At 36.5% G+C, this 22077-nt stretch overlaps 1 protein-coding gene and 1 long non-coding RNA gene across 2 annotated transcripts in view; one reads left to right on the forward strand and one right to left on the reverse strand.

Moving 5' to 3' along the window:
* CD200R1 (CD200 receptor 1) overlaps nucleotides 1–22077 on the forward strand; it is a 40536-nt gene that overhangs the window by 1302 nt on the left and 17157 nt on the right. The window lies entirely within an intron of this gene.
* On the reverse strand, nucleotides 11536–13820 carry LOC140506636 (uncharacterized). Its single transcript, XR_011968020.1, has 3 exons — nucleotides 13703–13820; nucleotides 13071–13123; nucleotides 11536–11647 (listed from the first exon to the last, which is right to left on the reverse strand). It is a non-coding gene; the product is annotated as an uncharacterized lncRNA (long non-coding RNA).

A 22077-nucleotide genomic window follows, 5' to 3' on the forward strand; every position in this document is an offset into this window, starting at 1 on the left:
AAGAAAACAAGGAGTTAAAAGGAGATGCAAATGGGGTAATTTTATAACTACTCTGTAAAATATAGTATGCACTTTAAAAATCCAAACCATATGTAATAGAAGCTCATGGTTTCATATTCAATCCTCTTTTTTATTGAAATATTTTTGATGATAACATTCATAATAAAAATCATATAAAAAAGAAAACCATATTTCAAAAAGTGTTTCCATAGCACTTTCAGGCTTACAAAATGCATTTGTCACAATAGTCCTGTGAAAGACTGCAAGTATTATTATCCCTGTTTTATAGATGAGCAAACTGAGACTCAGAGAGATGAAATGATTTGCCCAATGTCCTACATCCAAGAAGTTTCAGAAGCAACACTGAGTAGGGAAAGGAAGTACATTATAAGTAAGAGATTGTCCCATCAATTTTTCCCCACAAATTTTAGATTAAGGGTAAAAAATCCAATAAGATTTAGAAAAATTCAAGGTTAGCATTAGAATCGGAGACCTGATAGAATCGGAATGGATTTAGAATCGGATTTTAGGGTTAGAATCCGATCCTTTATCTACAGTACATAATTTGAGTGTATCTATAATGTAATCAACAGAATATTTTCTGGATTCTAAGTAATTACATCTTCTTCTCAAATATTCTGGGATCCGGTGACAGTGACCTCCTCATTTTTGCTTGCACAAGGCATTTTATTTTCCTGTTCTATAAGTTTCTCATGTCTGGAATGCTCTCCCTGCTCATGTCTGTCTCCTGACTTCCTGAGCTTCCTTCAAGTATCAGTAACAGCAACAAAATCTCACCTGCAAGAAGCCTATAAGATTGTCTTTAATTCTAATGTTTACCTTCTCTTCATTATTTCCAATTTATCTTGTTAATAGCTTGTCTGTACATGGTTGTTTGCATGTTGTCTCTCCCTTTAGACTGTGAGTTCCTTGAGAACAGGGACTGTCTTTTGCCTTTTTCTTCCTGTAAGCACAGTACTTTTGCACCATGTCTGACACACAGGAGGTGCTTAATGACCTTGACTCTTATTATTAGGGAAAGGAATTATATCTGTGATTCCACTAATTAGGAAACTCCCTCTATTAATGTAGGTCAGCACTTTCTCTTTAACTCAGTAGATTAAGAGAGTTGCCAAGAGCACTGAGAGGAAAAGTGACTTGCCTAGGATCACAAAGCCAGTATGTTCCATCAAAGATGGAACTCGAACTCAGGTCTTCCAGGCTTTGAAGTCATCTACCTATGCTAGCTTTCTCTAATTATTTTTAATAATCAATTCAAATTTTTGTAGTTACTTAATATGATAGATTCCGGGATACGTTTAAGTATGTGATAGACCTTTCAAAAACTTGACATAATTTTTAGAAAAAATGTAGACTGTAGGACAGTTTGAGCTGCTGTTTAGTGCTCAGAGTAAATTTGGGGCTGTCTTACTAATGTACATTTATTGGGATAAGTGTTTTGTTTTTTAAGTCCCTGACACCAATATCCTTGGTGGTTAAGAATACATGGTACTATGGTAGAGTTTTGTAAGAACGAGTGAATGAAATGTGAAATAAATAACTTACTGTGGAGTTAGATTGTTTCAGGAATTCCATCACAGTGCTGATGTCTATGAAATATGTATCATGTTAGTTGCTTATGACCTGGGTTAGTGGGAGAAATTTTGTTAATTCAAGCAATATGGCAGGTAATAGAGTTGTGTTTTCAACAGGGTTTCTTGAAAGAAAATAGACCTAAACAGTTTATTATATCTCTCATTTTTTTAACATTTTAATTTATCTAGCTTTGAACATTCATGTTTGTAGACATGACCATGGAGTTATTCATAAATTATATTAGCGAATTTCCCCCTAGTATTAAGGCTAAAATTCTGTGTTTCAATTAAATTCATTATTGCCATTTATGAGCAGTAGTTTTGAGGAGGGCTTATCTAGGGTGTGGGTAATTCTAGGAGACCCTGTTACTTTTTTCCCTCTCTTTTTTTTTTTGTCTGTCTACTTTTCAACTTCCACTAGAGGTCAGGCAAGTAGCAAGAAATGAAGGTGAAATGCAACCATATTGGCTGTACCACTAAAGTCCTCCAATGCCTCTCAGTCCGTGATAGTTGACCCTGGCTTTTTGAAGGCTATGCTAATAAAGGGCAAGCTTGGAATGTAGGAAGCTGGCGGGATTGGGAGGATGAATCTAACAGTGGTTTATCCTTTGTCTGAGGACAAGATTAAGAATCAGTTTATACAGGTGTACCCCTTCATTGGCTGTAGGCTAATGAATATTTGGTTATAGTTACTCCTGAAGATTATTTGCTGGGCTTTAGAGTAGAATTTATTAACCTGGGATCCCCAGGATCTGTGAATTTGGATAGAAAAACATTATATATATATTTCAATATAGTTACTTTCCTTTGTAATACTATGAATTTTATTTTTTTACATTTAAAATCATTACTCTGAGAAAGACTCCACAGGCTTCACCTATTAAGAATCAGTGACAGAAGAGCTGAAGAAGCCCCACTTTAGAAGAACTGCATGAATGGAAGTGGGGGTGGAAATGGGGTGGGATGGGGGGGTCAGTGTCTGAGGAAATAATAGACTCTTGAAATAGTAGAGTAAAAAAAGCAGCTGTCATCAAAGTTGAGATTCAAAAAATGTTGAAATTGATTTTTGAAAATGAGGTGTTCATGTCATCACAGTCTCTGTTTCTATGGATAACAGAAATGAGCTTTATTGTAATTCCTGTCCTTTGTAATGATCCACATCTTTTGGTCTTCTTGTCACTTTTTATTGGTGCTACGTTAGGTTAGTGGTTCCCGTTATTCGTAAAGTCAATAAACATTTGTTGAGCACCTCCTGTATGCCAGACATTGTGCCAAACACTGAGAATTTAACACAAGGCAAAAGACAGCTCCTGACCTCAACAAACTCACAGTCTAATGAGGAAAACAACAGGCAAACGTAGTTACGATCAAATAAACTACATACAGGATATATACAAAGTACATGGGAGATAGTCAACAGAATGAGGATACTAGAATTAAGGGGAATCAGGAGAGGACCAAGTAAGATGACATATGTAAAATGCATAAAAATCTAAAAGCCCTCTATAAATGTCAGTTACTGTCATTAATATTATTAGAATATTTTTTAAAAAATCAGAAATTTCCCCAGGTCTCTGTATGATACTAATTGCGCTGCTATCTCTCTGCTTGCTGATTAAGAAAATACATAAGGGTAAAAAAGCTTTTACGTGAATTGTTTAGTCATTTTCAGTTGTGTTCTACTTTTTGTGACCCCCTTCCTTTGGGTTTTCTTGGCAAAGATACTAGAGTGGTTTGCCATTTCCTTTTCCAGCTCAATTTACAGATGAGGAACTAAGGAAAACAGGGTTAAGTGACCTGGTTACACAGCTAACAAGTGTCTGACCCTGGATATGAACATGAATTTTCCTGATTCCAAGACCAATGCTCAATCTGCTGCACCTCCCAGCTGTTCCATAACTATTTACAATTAGTAGAATATACACTATGAATTGTTGTTCAAAAAATATCTATTTTAATACAGAGGGTAGCAAAGGCCTTTCTGTGATATTTTCCTGACAGGATTTTAACTTCTTGTTAATCAGGGTCAGGTCTTTGCTCTGACATTAATCATAGGATCAAAGAACTAGAACTGGAAGGAATTTGAAAGATCATCTTATCTAACACCCTCATATGCATAGTAAAATGGAAAATCCAGGATTCAAACTCAGATCGTGTGATGACAGGTGCTGTGTTCTTTCTACTCATTCTATCGATAGCTCCTTATCAAAGTGAGCCCTGAGTATCCCCTGGTCATCCCCTGGAAATATTAGAGATATAATGGTAGAACATCCAAGTGGAATTGTTCTATCAATAATAGTGAATACAAACCCACAAATCAAGTAAAACCATATGTTAGGGCTGGACTTAGAGATCTATGAATAATCTCCAAAGAGGGAGGTGATAATTAGAATTATGAGAGTAACTGTAACAAGTAAATATAGGGAGAAGAAAAGATATGATCACCATGGAGGTATACTCACAGTGCAGAAGAAGACCCAAGAATCAGTGCTCCAAAAGGCAGAAAGAAAAACAGGTAGTATAAAAGAAATTCTATTTAGGGGCAGCTAGGAGGTGGAGTGGATAGGATGCTTGGCCTGATGTCAGGAAGATTCATCTTCTTAAGTTCAAATCTCACCTCAGCTACTTACAAATATGTCACTTAACCCCGTTTGTCTCAGTTTCCTCATCTGTAACATGAGCTGGAGAAGGAAATAGCAAACCACTCTAGTATCTTTGCCAAGAAAACTACAAATGGTGCCACTAAAATGACTGAACAAGAACAACATAATGGAAGCTGAAAAGTTTCAAGAAATAGGGTTGTTGAAATGCATTAGAATTCTTAGAGAACTTGAGATAAAAGACCATTTTATGGAGTAGTCTGGGTAGGAGCATTATATAAGATTAACACAGTACCTGACACACAGGAAGTACTTAATAAATGCTTTTTCATTCATTGAGAAGGTAATAGGTGTTGGGAAGTGAGGAAGCAGTTAAAGACCACATGGTTTAATACTTTGACTGTGGAAGGAAGGAGAGATGGGATAGAAGATAGAGTAGGATCGAAGAAAGGTGTCCTGATGAACTTGTTTGAAAAAAGAAGAGAAAGAACCTAAGAAGAGGGAGAGATTGCAGGTACTGGAGGGGGATGAGAAAATTGTGAGGGATAAAAGAAGCAGAAAGGATTGAGCCAGGATGAAAGTGGGGTTCTTTTACTTTAGAGAAGATAAACATTCTCCCCCGACCCTCACCATATACAGGGGAAGGATAAAAGAGTAGGTCTTGGGGCAATGATATGTGTGTAGTGAAATGCTAGAAAATGGTGTGGCTTAGATTTGGGGTCAGAAGGTCTAGGTGTGAATCTCAGCTTGGTCATGTATAGTCTGGGTGACCACTTAACTTTTATGAGGTTTAGTTTCCACATCTATAAAAGAGAAATAACAGAATTTACATGTAGCTTATAGGGAGACACTTGGTAAATCTTATAGGCTTATATAAATCCGATGTATGAAGGTAAAAATGAGGAAACATGATGGAACTCACAATGGATTAATTTATTGATTTGGGGACAAAACTTACTTCCCATTGTGCCTTAAAGGGTATTTGATTCAATTAATTTTGGCAACTTAATTAAATGAATCATCTTTCCACATTCTGGCATCACTCTAAAAATCAATCTGAGTAGTGATGAGCTACATTAAGTCTAATCATCGTTCCCTCTTGTGACCAACAAATGTTAACGCACATTTACAATCTGTCTGGCCCTAGTTAGGCTTGCAGTTGATAGTAATGAAACTAAAAATTTTGTCTATGGGGCTCCACTAGCTATGCCAAATGGCATTCAGGTTCATAACTAACTATGGCTTAATTGGTTAGCCCCATTCAAAACTGACTGAGTTACTGACCTTTTTACTATCATAGTATCTTGGATACCCCACTACAATTTATTTAGGTTACATTTTACACGAACATTCAGAATTTTGCGTCTCCTCAAGAAAGCATCATTGTTGCTTTTCAATATTGATTAAGAAATAGATACACAAATGACATATTATGTTAGTTCTTTCAGCCTCATCTTTTTTTTTAAACTTCTTGCTTTTTAAAACCTAATCACTAGAATCCTCATTGGCTGATGCCACTAATACTGTAGGTTCAAACATTCCCTGAACAAGAGTCCTTTGAGATATTCCTTTTTGCCAGGCTCTGGGCTCAGATTCAAGGGCAGATCCTAGTTATATTTTCTTTTTTTAAAAGATCTGTCATTAATTTTTTGGGGGCATATATCCCTCCACTCATGCATGTTAAAATCACTCCACACCTCTGGTATAGTCCATTTCTATTTCTGTCTTGTGTTTTATTTTTTTAAAGTCATATTTCCTTAATGGTTAATCCATCCATCACAACATACAAAGACGGTAGCCTATGTCTGCCAGATATTTTGAAACATTAAGGATTTTGAAGGAAATAAAATCAAGTTTTAGATTGGTAGGTTTCACCAAGTGAAATTAAGGTATGCCTATCTTTTACAAATATACAATATTTGGATAAGGACACATTTCTGAATTTTTGACCTGAATGTCCTTGTGGCCTATCAAAAAGAAACAAATATAATTGCATCTAAGTCTAATGGCTTAACTTTCCTCTGTTGTGGCTTTCACTGGCAAAATGATGCTTTAATAAACCTGAATTAACAGGATGGACAAAAAGAAAAGAGATAAAAATAAATAACCACACTCACCCACAACAGCTCTTATTTTAGATGAATAGTTCTTATATCTCTTTTGGATTACTTTGTAACTACTTAGCCTTATCCTAAACTTTCTTTTTTCCTAAGGATAATCCTTTCTGCCACCTTTGAATAAATTCTACTTAGAAATAACTACTAAGTGTGACTTAAAATAGGAAACTGTACACTTTGTAGTTAAACTTCCTTCCTTTTTGGAAGTAAGCACTTAGAACTAAACCATTCAGTCAGTGAAGGTTTGGCCACAAGACATGCCTATGAGAAGGTTTAGTTTTAATGTTTCCTTCATTTGAAAAATTTCTCTGTATCCTGTCTCTAAAAGTACAAATTTTTATTTATTTAATTTTTTTTGCATAGTAACTTAAAAGTTTACTGCAGTACCAAAGCCACCCATAATGGACCAAAATAAATAAGTAAAATTTGAAATTCTTAGGGTAGAGAGGCTTAATTGTAGAGACAGGGGCTGAATGGCGTAGGCTAGGTATGTTGAATTGAGTAGGATAATTTAGATGAGAATATGTAGTGGATCAATGGGATCTGAATTTCCTTTTATCTTTGTTGTCTGATCATTTACTTTCTTAAAACCATAGGCTTAGAGTAAGATAATGTGTTCAACTTCCTACCTGGGAATCCCTTCTAAAATAGGATTCTGTTCTACGGTAGTCTTCCAGGATGTGTGTTCATGCTCTGCTTGTACACCTTCAAGGCTGAGAAGCCAAAATCTTTTTTACTCATGCATTCAGAAGGTGATAGGACCTTAGAGATCATCTAACTCAAACCACTTTACTTTTTAGCTGATGAGGAAACAGGCCTCAAGTGGTTAAATGACTTGTCCAAGGTTATTGGAAAACAAGTTCAAGAGAACTTCGAATGTGAGGTTTAGTAACAAAGCTGAGACTAAAATTTAGGTCTTCTGATTTTTTTTATCTGTTGTTCTTTCTGCCACAGTACATTGCCTTTCTGCAAAAATTAGTTATAGACTGCAAGCGTTAAAGAGAACCTTTTTCAGTGGTTATCAAGCTTTCATAATCCGTGGATTGATTCAGCAAGGAAAAAGACCATCATGGACCAATTACCTACCTCCAAACAGCAGAATTATTAAGAATGGATTTACTTTTAATGATTAGCAATAAAGAGATCTCTAATAATGAATTTCAAATCTATTTCAAAGACAAAAGAATAAGCCATTGCCCTTTCATATAAGGGAGGTAGCATTTGGGGTAGTATTTAGGGAGACTGAACTGGGTTACTCGATAATCCAGGGAGAATCTTAGCCATTGTCAGGTCTGCATAACTGGAGGTCTAATAAAATAACTAAACTGAAAGAAAAATAAATTTATTAATATGCTAAGGAAGACTGCTTGCTGGGGTCAGCTTCAGTTCCCTAGGGCATAGATTTGACTTATATAGCTTTTTTAGGTCTTCTTCCAGTACACAATCAGTCTGAGGCATTTGATTAGATCAATGGTATACTGTCTATCCCTATAGGAAAACTGGTCTGCACTGCAGGGTTTTGTGTATTCAGCTTCTGCAGGATGGGGGTAGTTGTCAGGTTTTGTTATAGCTGAAAGGAGAAAGGGGAAGGCAATTCATTCAGGTTCTGTCACGTAGTCAGCAACTGAGTCAGCAACTCAGCAACACTGAGGTGGAGAGGTTATAGTTCATTCAGGATAATGAGATTTTTTTCCTCTGCCATAGTAACTATAGTAATGAATGAATGAAAAAGCATTTATTAAATACTTACTATATGCAGCCATTGTGCTAATCACTGAAGATACAAATACAAACAAGCTAGTCAGACCCCTCTTTTCAAGGGACCTAGTCTCCTAATAGAAGATAACCCATATGGGAATGGAAGCCAGGGAGGAATGTTTTGAAAAGGGAAGTCAAAAGGAATCATAGGGAATGATTGACATGTCCTTTCCAGGAATGATCATGTTGATTTGATTGCTATTCTCAAGCAGACAGACAGATATAGATAAATAAATAGATAGAAAGATAGCTAGAAAGATAGAAAGCTGGAGTAATTATTAAGTGCTTACTACATGCCAGAAATTATTCTCAAAGCTGGAAAAGGAGATGGGGGAAGGAGGAAAGAGATAGAAAACCAAGGTCACCACGTTGACCCTGCCTTTGGAGAATTGCTAAATAAAGTTCCAGAATAATCTTGTTTTCTAGTTGCTAGGGGGTAAGTGGGAGAGTTGAAAGGAATTTATTCAACACAACCCAAACATCACTGGACCTGGAAACAAAGTCAGTCAAAAAGACAGAACTGACGTAAAGCACTTGATAGCTGCGCTAGCTCCATCTGACTGTCAGTGTAACTTACAAAAAAAGTAATAATAGACTTGAGACTACAGGCTAATATACAAAAGAGTTGTAGACACTTGCTGTGAGGAAGAGATTACTTAATAGCTACAATTCAGTGAAGAAGCAGCAGATGTCAGCTAAGAAGATAAAGTAGCCCAATACATGAGCAAATAGCCTCCTTGGTAGAGAAGTATTCCAACTGAGTCACAACCCTAGGAACACGAATTGTCCAGGCTGTGGGTCTCTTCTTCCACCAATAGTATGGTGGCAGTCTGTGGGGAAGTATGCCCATTGTGTTTGTGTGTGTATTTTTCTTTGTTATTTGCTCTGATGTTTTGTTTAATTAAGTATTGTTGCCAATTAACATGCTTCCTGTTTGCTCTCATGAAAGGGAAACTTGGAGGCGATATATGAGCTAAAATGTATCTTGAACCTAGGCATGCATCCATTGATGAGGCCATGGGCTAATTGCTAAGTACTAATACCATACTGATAGTTTTCATGTATTAGTTCATGGATAACCTGGGAATCCCTTATTAAACACTAAGTCTCCAGATAAGATTTTCATACTGTGTTTTAGATACCTAGTTTGCTACTTTGAACTTAGATAAAAGCAGGTAAGTCAATCATTTAATTATTTTAATGAACTCTAAGAAAGGAGTCCTAACAATGATGGCCCTCTGTATTCTATCTCAGAATCTAAAAATGGTACCAGGAAGTTCTTCTCTATGTTCCCTCCATCTTCTAGTTTAGAGATTTAGGGAACATAAATGTTAAGAGGAACTTTAAAATGTTTGGTGAAAAATTTCCTTAATTTACCTCATTTGGTTATTTATGGAATTAATCTTATTGTTTTTATGCCACAGTCATTTCTAGATATGGGAATTCCCCCCCGCTCCATCCCTACTCAAAATTGAACCTTTCCTTATAATGAAGAGTATAGTTAAGCAAAAACAATAGATAACAGTGACTGTATCTGACAACGTATACAACATTTTGCCCTCATAATTCCATTTTGGGCTCTCTTCTCTTCTCCCTCTACCTTATTTCACTTGATAATCTCATTGGCTCTCATGGATTCAATGATGATCTCTCTGCTGATGATTCTCAAATCAGTCCTGTCTATAGAGCTCCAACTGCCTATTGGACCTCTCCAACGGGATGTCCTGTAGACATCTGATAATCAGCATATTCAAAATGAATTTATTATCTTTTCCTCTAAACCTTCCACCCTTTTAAACTTCTCTATTATTGTCCAGGAGAACACTATCCTCTCAGTCACCCAGGCTCAAAGCCTACTTGTCATCCTTGACTCTTTGCTCTCTCTCATTCCCTATTTCCAGTCTGCTACTTGTTGAATTTATCTTTGTAACATCTCTCACATCCTCCCCCTTCTCTCCTCTGACACTAACTGCCACTGACACTTTGGTGCAAGAACACAGTCCCTCACTCTTGAAACATTGCAATCGCCTGCTGATGGATCTTCCTGCCACAAGTTTCCTGTCACTCCAGTTCATACTTTTCTCAGCTGTCAAAGTGATCTTCCTAAAGCACAGGCCAGATCATGTCACTCTCTTTCTTAATAAACTCCACTGGCTCCCCATATTTGATTACATTCAGTTTTCTATTACATGTAAGTATAATAATACTTGTTGTTTGATTCATATACCATAGAAGTTTTAGGCATTCTCTGCTTGATAGACACCCATTTGGTTTCTTTTTCTTTTCATTTATTCTTTTTATTTTTGCTACCACAGGGAGCAAAAGAGTATTTTGTATATATTGAAATTTTGTTTCTGACTTTGATCTCCATTGGTTACACACAAAGGAATCTGAGCCTAAGATGCTGAATCACTTTTCTTGAGAAATTTCAAATTATAATCCACATCGTTGGACCAATTCACAGTTCTTCCGACAGTATATTAGTTTATCTTTCTTCTCATAGTACCTGCAACATTAATGGTTTCTATTTTTTGAGTTACTTTTTGCAACTTTGAAGGCTGTGAGGTAAAACTTCAACATTGTTTAAATTTGTATTTCTTTTTATTAGTGATTTGGAGCATGGTTACCATATAGTTGTGGATAACTTATACTTTTCTGGAAAACAGTTTATTTACAATTTTCATTAGGCCTTTGGGAAATTTTGAGGTTGATATTTCCAACACCCAAATGCCAGGAAATTTAGAATATAACTTCTCTAGCCACCACACTTGAGTCAGAGTACATGTTTGCATTGAAAAATTTTGAGAATATCCAGAAGATGTCACTGGTATATTGTCACAAAAGCAAGTTTGCTCTAGTACAGCTTCAGTTTCCTGGATTTTGTGATACTGATTAAGATCTCAACCAAAATGTACTAGTAATTTGAGATAAGATCTTAGAGCTCAGAGACCTCAGAAAAAAAGGTATGCCGTGCAAATTCATGGCATTATTAGTTTTTGTATAATGCTTTGAAAAGCACTATATAATCACATCCATAACAATCCCTCATTGCATATGTGCAGGTTGTTAAGCACTATTTTTCATTTAAAAAATGAGGACGCTATTACACATAACTTAATTGAATTCTATAAATTCAATTTCATATATGATGAGCAGAACTAAGACAAGAGAATGTGTCTTTCCCTTCTTTTCCTTCACTTACCCTTTAATCCATAGTGTTTTATTGCTACATTCCAAATACTTCTAATTATTTGCTAAAAATCATTAAATATGGAATTTACATTTAAAAGAAGCAGATGTTGTTAATTGTGATGGATTTGGGAAAAAATAAGGAGTCATTCAGCTAGGAGGTGCAGTGGTTAGAGTGCTGGGCATGAAGTCAGGAAGACTTCTCTTTGTGAGTTCAAATTTGGCCTCAGACACTTAATACTAGGGTGACTGGGCAAGTCACTTAACTGTGTTTGCCTCAGCTTCCTCACCTGTAAAATGAACTGGAGAAGGAGATGGCAAACTATTCCAGTATCTTGGCCAAGAAAACCCCCATGGGGTCATGAAGAATTGGACGTGGATGAAGTGACTGAACAAGAAAAGGAAGAGTAGTAGTTAGAAAAATCAATGAGGAGAAAAAACAATAATCAGGAGTCTATGACCTTGGCTCGCCAACTTTAAAATGTCTTGATGAAAACTGAAAAATATATTCATCCATTCAGGTATTTGTTTTTCATGAAGACAGAAATCAGTCAATAAGCATTTGTTAAGCACCTACTATGTGCAACACACTGTGTGCTAAGTGTTGGGTATACAAAAAGAAGAAAAAGACAATCCCTGACCTCTAGGTTTTCACAACGTGGAAATTGTCATAATTTATCTGGATCTTTCAGAACTCACTTGATGTTTTTAGTTCCTGTTTTTCTGCATCAAAAAAGCAGTTAAATATTTAAATTGAAGAGGAAGGATTATGCATAATTCAGTTTTCTATGGTTACCAGAACATGGGCAAAGTGATTCTTAGATATTTCTGTAGATACTTGACTCCATCAATGTGGGTACCTATACTCTGCTGTTATGGGTACCAGTGTTAGTGTGGCAAACTCCCAGAAAGCAGCTGAAATATTTTGATCCAGAATGTAAATCTATAGATGTAGTTCCTCAAATGATTACAGCATGTAAAAGAAAAGAGCATTCAAAAAAAGCTAACCTCTGAGTAAATAAGAGAACAGAGAATTAATGGTAACAGAGAACAGAAATCTACATATGTTACATCCATAAATGTTCCCATTGTGGTCCCATGAAAGGAGAAGTCATTGCAGGGTGAATGCTGGGGATTTTTCACTGAGAGGTGACCTGAAGGCTTAGAATTTGTTTATGCTATTTTATAAATCCAATGTATTGTCTTCACCATCAAACAATAAACTCCACAATATTAAGTAATTATAAGTGCTAGATTATGCAATGCTTACTTCTTGGTCAAATTCTACAATAGAATTATAAAGCTCTTGATACTAAAAAAGACCTCTAAAATCACCAGGTTCAGTCTTCTGCCTTCAAACAGGTAAAGTACTATATTTCCCTTTTACGAATGAAGCAACTGAGACCAAAAGAGGTTAAGCACTTTGCCCAAAGTCACATAGTTAGTAAATATCGATTCCTCTGTATCACACTTGGCATCAAATTATAGGGAAGTCTTTAGAACAACGTGTTGCAAGTAAGCTAATCCTTAGGAATTCAAATTAAAATGCTAATCATAAATATTATTTTTCTTTGCCAAGAATACAAGAAGAATGGATAATAGCTGAATTATTATCACTTGCTTTAAGGAGAATGAAAGATGGTAGATGTAATGAAAACCACTTCATTATTTAAAGGCATTTTAAGTTGTAAGGATCAAAAATAAGGGCCTTGCTCTAATCCAAAGGAAGAGAGAAATTTTGAGTGGGACAATAAAAACATTCTGGATACATAATGTTATTATGTTATTCTAGTTCTTAAAATCCAACTCACCTGGAAACAAAATAGATGTCCATCACTTAGGGGATATCTGGAAAATCTGTGATCTAGGAATATATTAGAGTATTATTGAGCCATAAGAAATGACAAATATGAGAAATTCAGAGATGGGAGGAGTCATGTGAGTTCTTGTAGAATAAATTAAGTAGACCCCAAAGTGTCTAAAGCCACTACAATAATGTAAAGGAAAAGAATTCTCAATCTCTGAGTAAATTAAAAAATCACTAATGGTGCCGGAGAATAGAAAATGAAGTCTCTTCCTTCTTTCATCACAGAGGAAGGGGGCTACCAGAGCTGAATCATACACTGTCACTGTGTTGAGCATTTTGTTTTGTTTTTATTAATTATTTTTCTTTTTATAAAAGAGAATTCAATCTGGGCTAGAGAAGACTTGTTTTCCCACTCCTCCATATATTTGTGATGCAACAAATAAAAATAGTTGTTTAAAAAGGCAATTCAAACTTCTAGAAAGGGAAAGCAATTAGGTTGATAAGTTTAAAGACAGAGGAGACCTTAGAGGTTATTCAGTTCAATCATCTTATTTTATAAATGAAGAAACTGAAAACTGAAAGCTAAAAGGGTTGTGACTTATCTGAGGTAACACAGGTAACTAGCAAACAGCAAACCTTAGACTTGAACTCAGGTCCTTTCACTCTTAAGTCAATGGTTTTTCTGCTGAATCAGATTCTGAGTTATGGGATCACTGAGCTGAGGAGAAATAAAAATAGATGATCAGTCTTAGACCTTACTATAAGTGTAACTTACCCTAAAATATACTAAGGATTATTTGAGGGTAATTGTTACCATCTTGAATAGATGGATAATAATTTATTCATACTGATAATTATTCAAAATGAATGATAAGTAATTCAGAAAGCTGTGAATCACATAATTTAATGCCTATCTATAATAAAGCTACAGAACAGAGAGCTAAAGTGGGAAATGGGAAGTAGCAGTAAAAATGGAGTTGGGGAGATCACAAGCAGGAGAAAAATAACAAACCAATGTTAGAAAAAAACAACAACCTGATATTAGTGACATAGTACACAAATTTGTGTGGTGCAGTGGACAGAGAGCCAGGATTGGAATCTAGAAGACCTGAGTTTAAATCTGGCCTCAGACACTTACTAGCTTTGTGACCCTCTGCAAGTCACTTAACCTTGTTTGCCTTAGTTTCTTCATCTGTAAAATGATCTGGAGAAGAAAATAGCAAACCACTCCAGCATCTTTGCCAAGAAAACCCCAAATAGAGTCACAGAGAGTCAGATACGATCGAAACAAATGAGCAACAGTACACAAAACTTACACTTATGAAGCTTAAGTTTCCTTTAAAATTTGTATATTTCATAGATTATAAGTTGAAAATGATTTAATTTTTGTTAATTTATAAAAATGGAGGCATCTATATCAAAAGTAAGTCTAATTGCTCTGTCTGCCACAATTTAATGAGGTATAAAGCATCACTGGTACCAGTAACCAGTGTACAAGACAAAGAACTTAGGATGATTTCTAAGTCTCTCTAGGACTCAGCCTGAGGTTTTAACTTCCTTTAAGTGATGTAGATGTCAGGAAAGCAATAATAGTAAACATCATGGTAGCTGAACCAAAAGAGGAGGTATCTTAGGTTTATACCAGAGCAATGTAATTTTATTGTTGATGATTGGCAAATAATTGGAAATAGTGAACTTTATCAGAATGCCACAGAGGAGTAGAGTAGTTCAACTTGACTGAAATGGATGTGGCTCTTTTACTATGGACTGAAGGATAAGAAGGAGGGTAATGGTGGGGTTGAGGGTAATAGGTGATAGTGATACCAACAAAGGGAAGAGAGGAAAGAACATCATTGAAACATTTAAAAAACACAGAGCAGAGAGTGGAAGGGTCTCAGACAAGCAGAACAGAGTTTGAAGTCTGTCCTAAATTTAAGTTTATATTTAAAATTTTCAAGTTACACATTGTAGAGATTATCACATGTGATTTTCTCAGTCTGTTCTTTATATATGAAAATGTTCATATTTGTTGATAATTGCCAAATTCATGATCATCAATTTTTAAAAGGCAATCAATCATACTTGGGCAAATTGAAATCTAAGGAAGCTTAGTGACTTATATGGATATGTGAAAGGACCTGTGCCAGAAGAATTTTGATTTCTCATGTACTATGCTACATTCTCCAGATGAATATGTTTTAGGAAGGAGTTGGAACCATTGTTGTAATTATTAAAATTAAAAGAAGAAAATAAAGCATGTTAGGACCTCAAATTTTGAGAATTTCCTATCATAAATCAAGTATTTAGAGAATATTTGTGTAGCATCTGGAGTACTTCCTCTTTATACAACAGGCCCCCTAGAATAGATGTTGTTATTCAGTTGTTTCAATAGTGTCTGACTCTTCATGATCCCATTTGGGGTTTTCTTGGCAAGGATACTGGAGTGGTTTACCATTTCCTTCTCCAGCTCGTTTTATGAATGAAGAACTAAGGCAAACACGGTTAAGTGACTTGCCCAGGGTCACAAAGCTAGTAAGTGTTTGAGGCCAGATTTGAACTCAGGAAGATGAGTCTTGTTGACTTCACGCTTAGTACTTTATCCACGGTGTCACCTAGCTGTCCCCTCTGTCCAGCAGAGAGATCTGAAGTTTAAGGTACTCTGTGGATCTGCATCTACTCAAAACTATAGCTCATAAGCCCTTCAAGGATGGAGTTTATTTTTTTCTTTAGTCAGTTAGAGGACATAAATAGTTCCAAGCAAAGTCATTTAATGAAATAATATCGTAAGAAAAATCACAACAGAATGAAACCCACTATTCCATAAACAGAGAGACCTTGGCTCCCCAGGGTCACCCATCCTGCCAGGGTCTTGGTATAGTTGCTAGAATCTCTTCCTAAAATACAGGTAGACTGCTCCTTAACCAGTCATCCCACCCAGCTAATAGAAGTCAGACCAACCAAGCCTCCAGACAAGGTTTAAATCTTTGCTTTTCTTGTCTAAAATGTAGGGACAAAATGAGGCATTCTGGATAGTCAAAACTCTCATCTTACTTCATAATAACCTAGTCAGGAGTGAGGAACCTGTGGCCTTGAGGCCACATGTGGCCTTCTAGGTCCTTGGTGCAGTCTTTTGACTGAGTCCATGTTTTACAGAACAAATCCTTTCATTAAGGAGATTTATTCTGTGAAGTTTGGATTCAGTGAAAGTGCTGCACTTGAGGACCTAGAGGGCCACATGTGGTCTCAAGGCCACAAGTTCCCCACCCCTGATAGGTGGTCTCCCCCTTACTGTTTCCCTATAAAGCTCTTTCTGTAAACATCTGTGAGTTAATCAAAAAGCTGTAAGGGTGATGTATCATAGGTAGTAGCCTTGTGAAGCAGTTTAGTCTAGCTCCCACTTACGCTTCCCAGCAAATAGAAGAAAAACCCTAAGTAATAAAACTCTAGGCACATAATGATAATTCAGAATAATCCATGCTGTAATTTTAATTAGCACCACTTACTTGCATTGGGGATTGGTATTGAGAAAATATTGAAAGTGGGGTTTTCTGGAGCTTTCTAGTTAGTAATGTTAAATAAGATAATGCAACTTTTATTGTATTTAGAAGAATTAACCAGTGACTCATAAGGAAGCGATGTGTTATTTCTGATAATCGTTTTTCCGTGATGTGAAGCACCCCAATTATGGAAGTCTCTGCAGTGTCAGGTTTTGCAGAGTCATGCCAGTTCAAGGGCTAGAATGTGGGTGGCATACTCTCATCTAGGTATATGATAATGAAAACTTTGGAAAGGAAAATTTTAGTGTTCAGAGTGAGTAAGAGGTTTCAGTAATACTAAAATAAGAAAGTGATTATGCTTCTTACTATGACTTTGTCCTAGATAAAGAGACTACACATGTTTTTGAAAAATTACAGTTTTTGGTGTTGTGGTTTTGCTTTTTGACATCATAATTCTGAGGGGCTAATATTTCTGATATGTATTTTTACCTACAAGGGTTTTATGTAATTTTCAAAGCAATGATTAGAAGAAAGTTCTAAGGGATTAGTGACATTATTCATATATTAATGACATAACATATAATACAATATTGATATATAATATAATATATGACCTGATATGATATGTAGTATAAAATGTTATATGTTATATTTTACATAATATATTAATGACAAATTGAGAGACAAGATGGATCATACCTTTAGAATTTGAAAGGACTAGATCTTGCTCAACTCTTTCATTTTATAACAAAGGAATCAAAATCTAGAGAATTTAAATAATTTGCCCAGTCACACAATAAGTAATAAAACTAGAATTGAGCCTAATCCTCTGGCTCCAAATTTTCTTACTGAACAGCTTCCATGGCTAATAACAGCTTCCATAGTTACATGGCCAAAAGAATGGTTAAGCTTAAGTTAAAAGGAACTCACAAGTTAGAGTGGAAAGAAAAGTAGACCAAAAGTCGTGAAACTTATTTTCTTGTTCCAGTTCTGCAATTGAAGTGATGCAATTTGGGGCAACTCATTCAATCTCTCTGGGATACTTTCTGCATGTGCAAAGCAATGAGACCATATTATCTCAAAAGTCTCTTTCAGTTCTAACAATCTATCATTCTAAGTAAAGCCCAAGGTAAAAAAAATGGTGTACAATATGTAGAGGAGCAAAGAAAGATGCTGACAAATAGAGGTATAGAATTTCTTCAACATTACATAAGTTAATAACTGTAATACCCTCTAACACTCTCTATAGTGTGAGGAGGCCAGACCCACGGGGTTAACCCCAGAATTAATGGTAGCAGGTTGAGGCATTCCTCCAGCACAAATTTAGACTTTAATAGTAGCGAGGTACATATGTAAGGAACATTTGACAAATACAATTCTTAACTCCAGAAAGTCCATCCTTTTCTTTCTTTCCTTATTCAGTCCTTTCTGTGGCTCAACTCTCAATCACCAGGACTAGTCCTCCCTTGAGTCCATAGCTGACTTTCTTCACCTTCCCTGGAGTGATCGTTTCTCTGTATCTGTTTAAAGAGCTTGTCTCTGTATTCCTTCTGGATGTGATATTTCCTACTGCTCAGTTAGCTCCCTTTCAAAGTAACACAGTTGATGGTGAGGGAGTAAAAAATTCTTTCCTTCTCCCTCTCACATTATGGGTTCTTCCACTACATGCTCCCATTTTGAAACTCTGACCAATTTTTTAGGGCTCCAGGAGCATGGCTAATTTTTTTTATTTCCTTCCTTCCTTCCTTCCTTCCTTCCTTCCTTCCTTCCTTCCTTCCTTCCTTCCTTCCTTCCTTCCTTCCTTCCTTCCTTCCTTTCTTCCTTCCTTCCTTCCTTCCTTCCTTCCTTCCTTCCTTCCTTCCTTCCTTCCTTCCTTCCTTCCTTCCTTCCTTCCTTCCTTCTTTCCTTCCTTTCTTCTTTGTTTTCTCTGAAGTAAGAGAGAAGGGGTGTATTCTTGTACAGAGGAAAGTGCCTGTGTATACAATTGGCTTCAGCCCCCAGAGCACATAGATCATGAGATTGACTGTAAATTGGGTCAAGCTAATTGGTTTTCACAACCAATTGTGTCATTCCCTTTGCTCGGAGAGGTGTTCACAATATATGAGTTTAATATCTCATGAACACGTTGTGATTACATTTTGAGTTGGGGTAGGAGGAGTTACATATCATTACTGGTATTATTCTGCAGGACACTATTTTAAAGTCATTCTCTTAGATATACAATATCATAAACTCATAGAGAAACTGTCTTGGCTAGCATCCTAATACATGAGATGAAAAAATAGATACACATAATGTTGGTGATTTGCCAAGACCAAAACAGCTAACAATGCTTTCAATTTTCCACATTTGTCCATTACTTTCTTAATTGATCTTTCCTCCTTTTATGATAATGCTCAAAGTACAAAAATGGGATCTGTAGGTTTAAAATGATATTTTGGAAACCTCATGTGTTGCCATATTGTTTCTAGAAAGATTCTCTCAATTTACAATTCTACCAGCTCTCTAAGAGTATATCTCTTTCCCTAGTAAGTTAGTCAACAAGCATTTGTTAAATTTTGGTCACTGGGGGGTGAAGAAGGGATACAAAGAAAGGCAAAAGCAGTCCCTCCTCTCCAAGAACTTTCTAATGAGAGAGATTCCATATAAATATCTGGGGGAATACAAGAGATATACAGAATAGATGAGAGGTAATCTCAAGGAGGACAGTCTTAGCATCTGAGGGAAAAAGAGAAGCCTCATACAGAAGGTAGGATTTGAATGGAATCTTGAAGGAAGTCAGAACAACTATGAGGCAGAGGTGAGGGAACAGAGCATTCCAGAAATGAAGGACAGCCAGTGACAGACCTTTGCTTTAGAAAAATCGCTTTGGCAGACAAGTGGAAGATGGATTAGAAAGGAGAGAGACTTGAGGGAGAGAGTTGTTTGTCCTTTGTTCTCAAAGAGGATCATGACATCAGGAAGGTGATGCCATGGCTTGATGGGATTTAAGTGAGGGAGGGCTGTGCAAAATCACCAGCCTCATGTTCTCCTTAGGAACCACCTGGGTCCAGTGGTCAAATATAGATCAGGGTGACGGGAGATGCTCCCTGAGTGAGAGAGACCAATTAGAAGGCTATGGCAACAGTCCAGGTAGGAAATGATGAGGACTTAAACTAGGGTGGTGGATATGTGAGTAGAGAGGCGACATACTAGAGACTTGAAGATAAAAAAGTGACAAGATTCTTAATGGATTGGATATGTAAAGGGGTGTGTGGGAGTGCAGAAGCAAGAATGACAATGTGTCTGAGAGGGTGGTGGTACACTTGACAGTAACAGGAAAGTTTGGAAGCAGGGAACATTTAGTTAGAAGAGATAATAAGTTCAACTTTGAATATGCTGAGTTTGAGATGCCTCTGGGAAATGCAATTGGAGATGACTGACTGTTATTAATGATTTGGGACTGTAGCTCCGGAGAGACTAAGGACAGACATCTGCATTTAGATAATACTGAACCCATAGGAGCTGATGGGATCACCAAGCTAAGTAACACTGAACAAAAAGAGAGGAGGGCCCAGGATATACCGACAATTAGTTGGTGTGACATGGATGAAGAACCAGTAAAGGAGGAGAGGAGAGGGAGACTAAAGAGGGGAGGTTAAACAGATAGGAGATACAGAAAAGGTCCATAGACCTAGAGAAGAAAGAATATCCAGGAAGAGAAGGTGATCCACAAGAAGGCTAGGACTGGGAATAAGCTATTAGACTTGTCAATAAGAAATTATCGATAAGATCAAGTGAGGTTTTTTTTTTTTTTTAATAAACATATATGAGTGTTTGTAGGCAGAACAGACAGAGAGATTGAAAATAAGATAGAGATCGTAGCAGGGTCAATCTTCTGGGGAAGATTGGAGGGGATGAGAACAAGAGCACAAGTCTAGAGGCTTGTTTTGGCAAAGATAAGGGTCACCTTTTCATCTGAGAGCAGAACAAAGGAAAAGATTGTGGGAGAAAATATTTGAATGATTTGAGATAAAGAGAAGTGGAGAAGAGGGAGTTTTTGGTGATGGCCTCAGTTTTTGGGTGAAGTATGAAGCAAGGTACTTAACTGAGGGTATTCATTTATCTCATTCATTTATTCATGCATTCATTTACTAAGTCGGAATATCCAGACAGCATGTGTAGAAAAGAAATAGAAACAAAACAGATGAGTCATCATTTCTGTGGCAATCTGTCCTCATCATTGATTATAATGGAACCATCACATTTACGTCTTTTATATAAATAAAGAAGAATACCACTTAAGAATATGTTGGGAAAAACTGTTCAACTTGGCCAAACAATACTGTGGTGAAGACAAGACAACTTTAGATGCACACAGGGATTGATTTTCAAGATTTCTTAAATTCCGAAAGAATGAAAACTGTTGTATGTGATATTACAAAAAAAATTACTGAGAAAAAAATCACCAATTGTTGATTGATGACTACCATTATGCATCCCCACCTTCACTTCGACCACTCAGCATGGCATGCCCACATCAAAGAAAGTGTTGTGCTGTACGAACAAAGAAGAATTGAAATAGCTCAAAAGAAATGCAAAATGTGCAAATTCAGAGAATCCACCCCAAATGCTCGCACGGATTTTTTGTGCCTGATCTGTGGTAGAGCATTTTGAGTTTCTATTGTTCTGATCAACCACAATTGGACACACTGAAACTTGACTCTAGCATAGTGATGTCATTTTGGTCCTCTTTGAGAGCAAAGGACAACAACCAACCAATCTTGGGAACCTTAAGGTTTAGCTAAAATGCAACTTTTTTTTTTTAAAGGTCTCTGATTATTGACAATCTATATATTTGTATATATCTTTATTTCTGTCTATCATTTATATAGAGGCAGCTAGGTGGTGAAGTGGATAGAACACTGGATTCAAAAAGACGCATCTTCCTTTATTGAAATCTGGCGTTAGATACTTGTGACCCTGGGCAAGTCACTTAACCCTGTTTGCCTCGTTTTCCTCATCTGTACAATGATCTGGAGAAGGAAATGGCCAAACACTCCAGTATCTCTGCCAAGAAAACCCCAAATGGGGTCATGAAGAATCAGACACAACTGAAAAATGACCAAACAGCTATAGCAAATGCAATCATACTTATCTTTCCTGTTTTCATCTGTGAATGTGTTTTTATGTAATAGAATATGGGTTTCCTGAGGGCGAGGACTATCTCATTTTGGTATCTCCCTAGGACCCTAGCATAGATCTGGGTACATGCTTGATTGGTGGATCTATATGTCTACTTCTTCTTGTTGTTATTTTTGTTTGCCCTTTGTTCTCGAAAAGAACCATGACATCAGGGAGGTGATACCATGACTTGCAGGTGAATTGGATTTAAGTGAAGGAGGGCTGTACAGTCATCAGACTCACTTTCTCTGCTGGAGCCATAAAATCTTCAGGAAACTGGTCTATGTATAATTCAGGGTATCCTTGAAAAAAAATATGAGAAAACAACAGACAGATTTTTATAGACCATTT

Source organism: Notamacropus eugenii, chromosome 5 (assembly GCF_028372415.1).
Source record: "Notamacropus eugenii isolate mMacEug1 chromosome 5, mMacEug1.pri_v2, whole genome shotgun sequence".
Classification (NCBI taxonomy): domain Eukaryota; kingdom Metazoa; phylum Chordata; class Mammalia; order Diprotodontia; family Macropodidae; genus Notamacropus; species Notamacropus eugenii.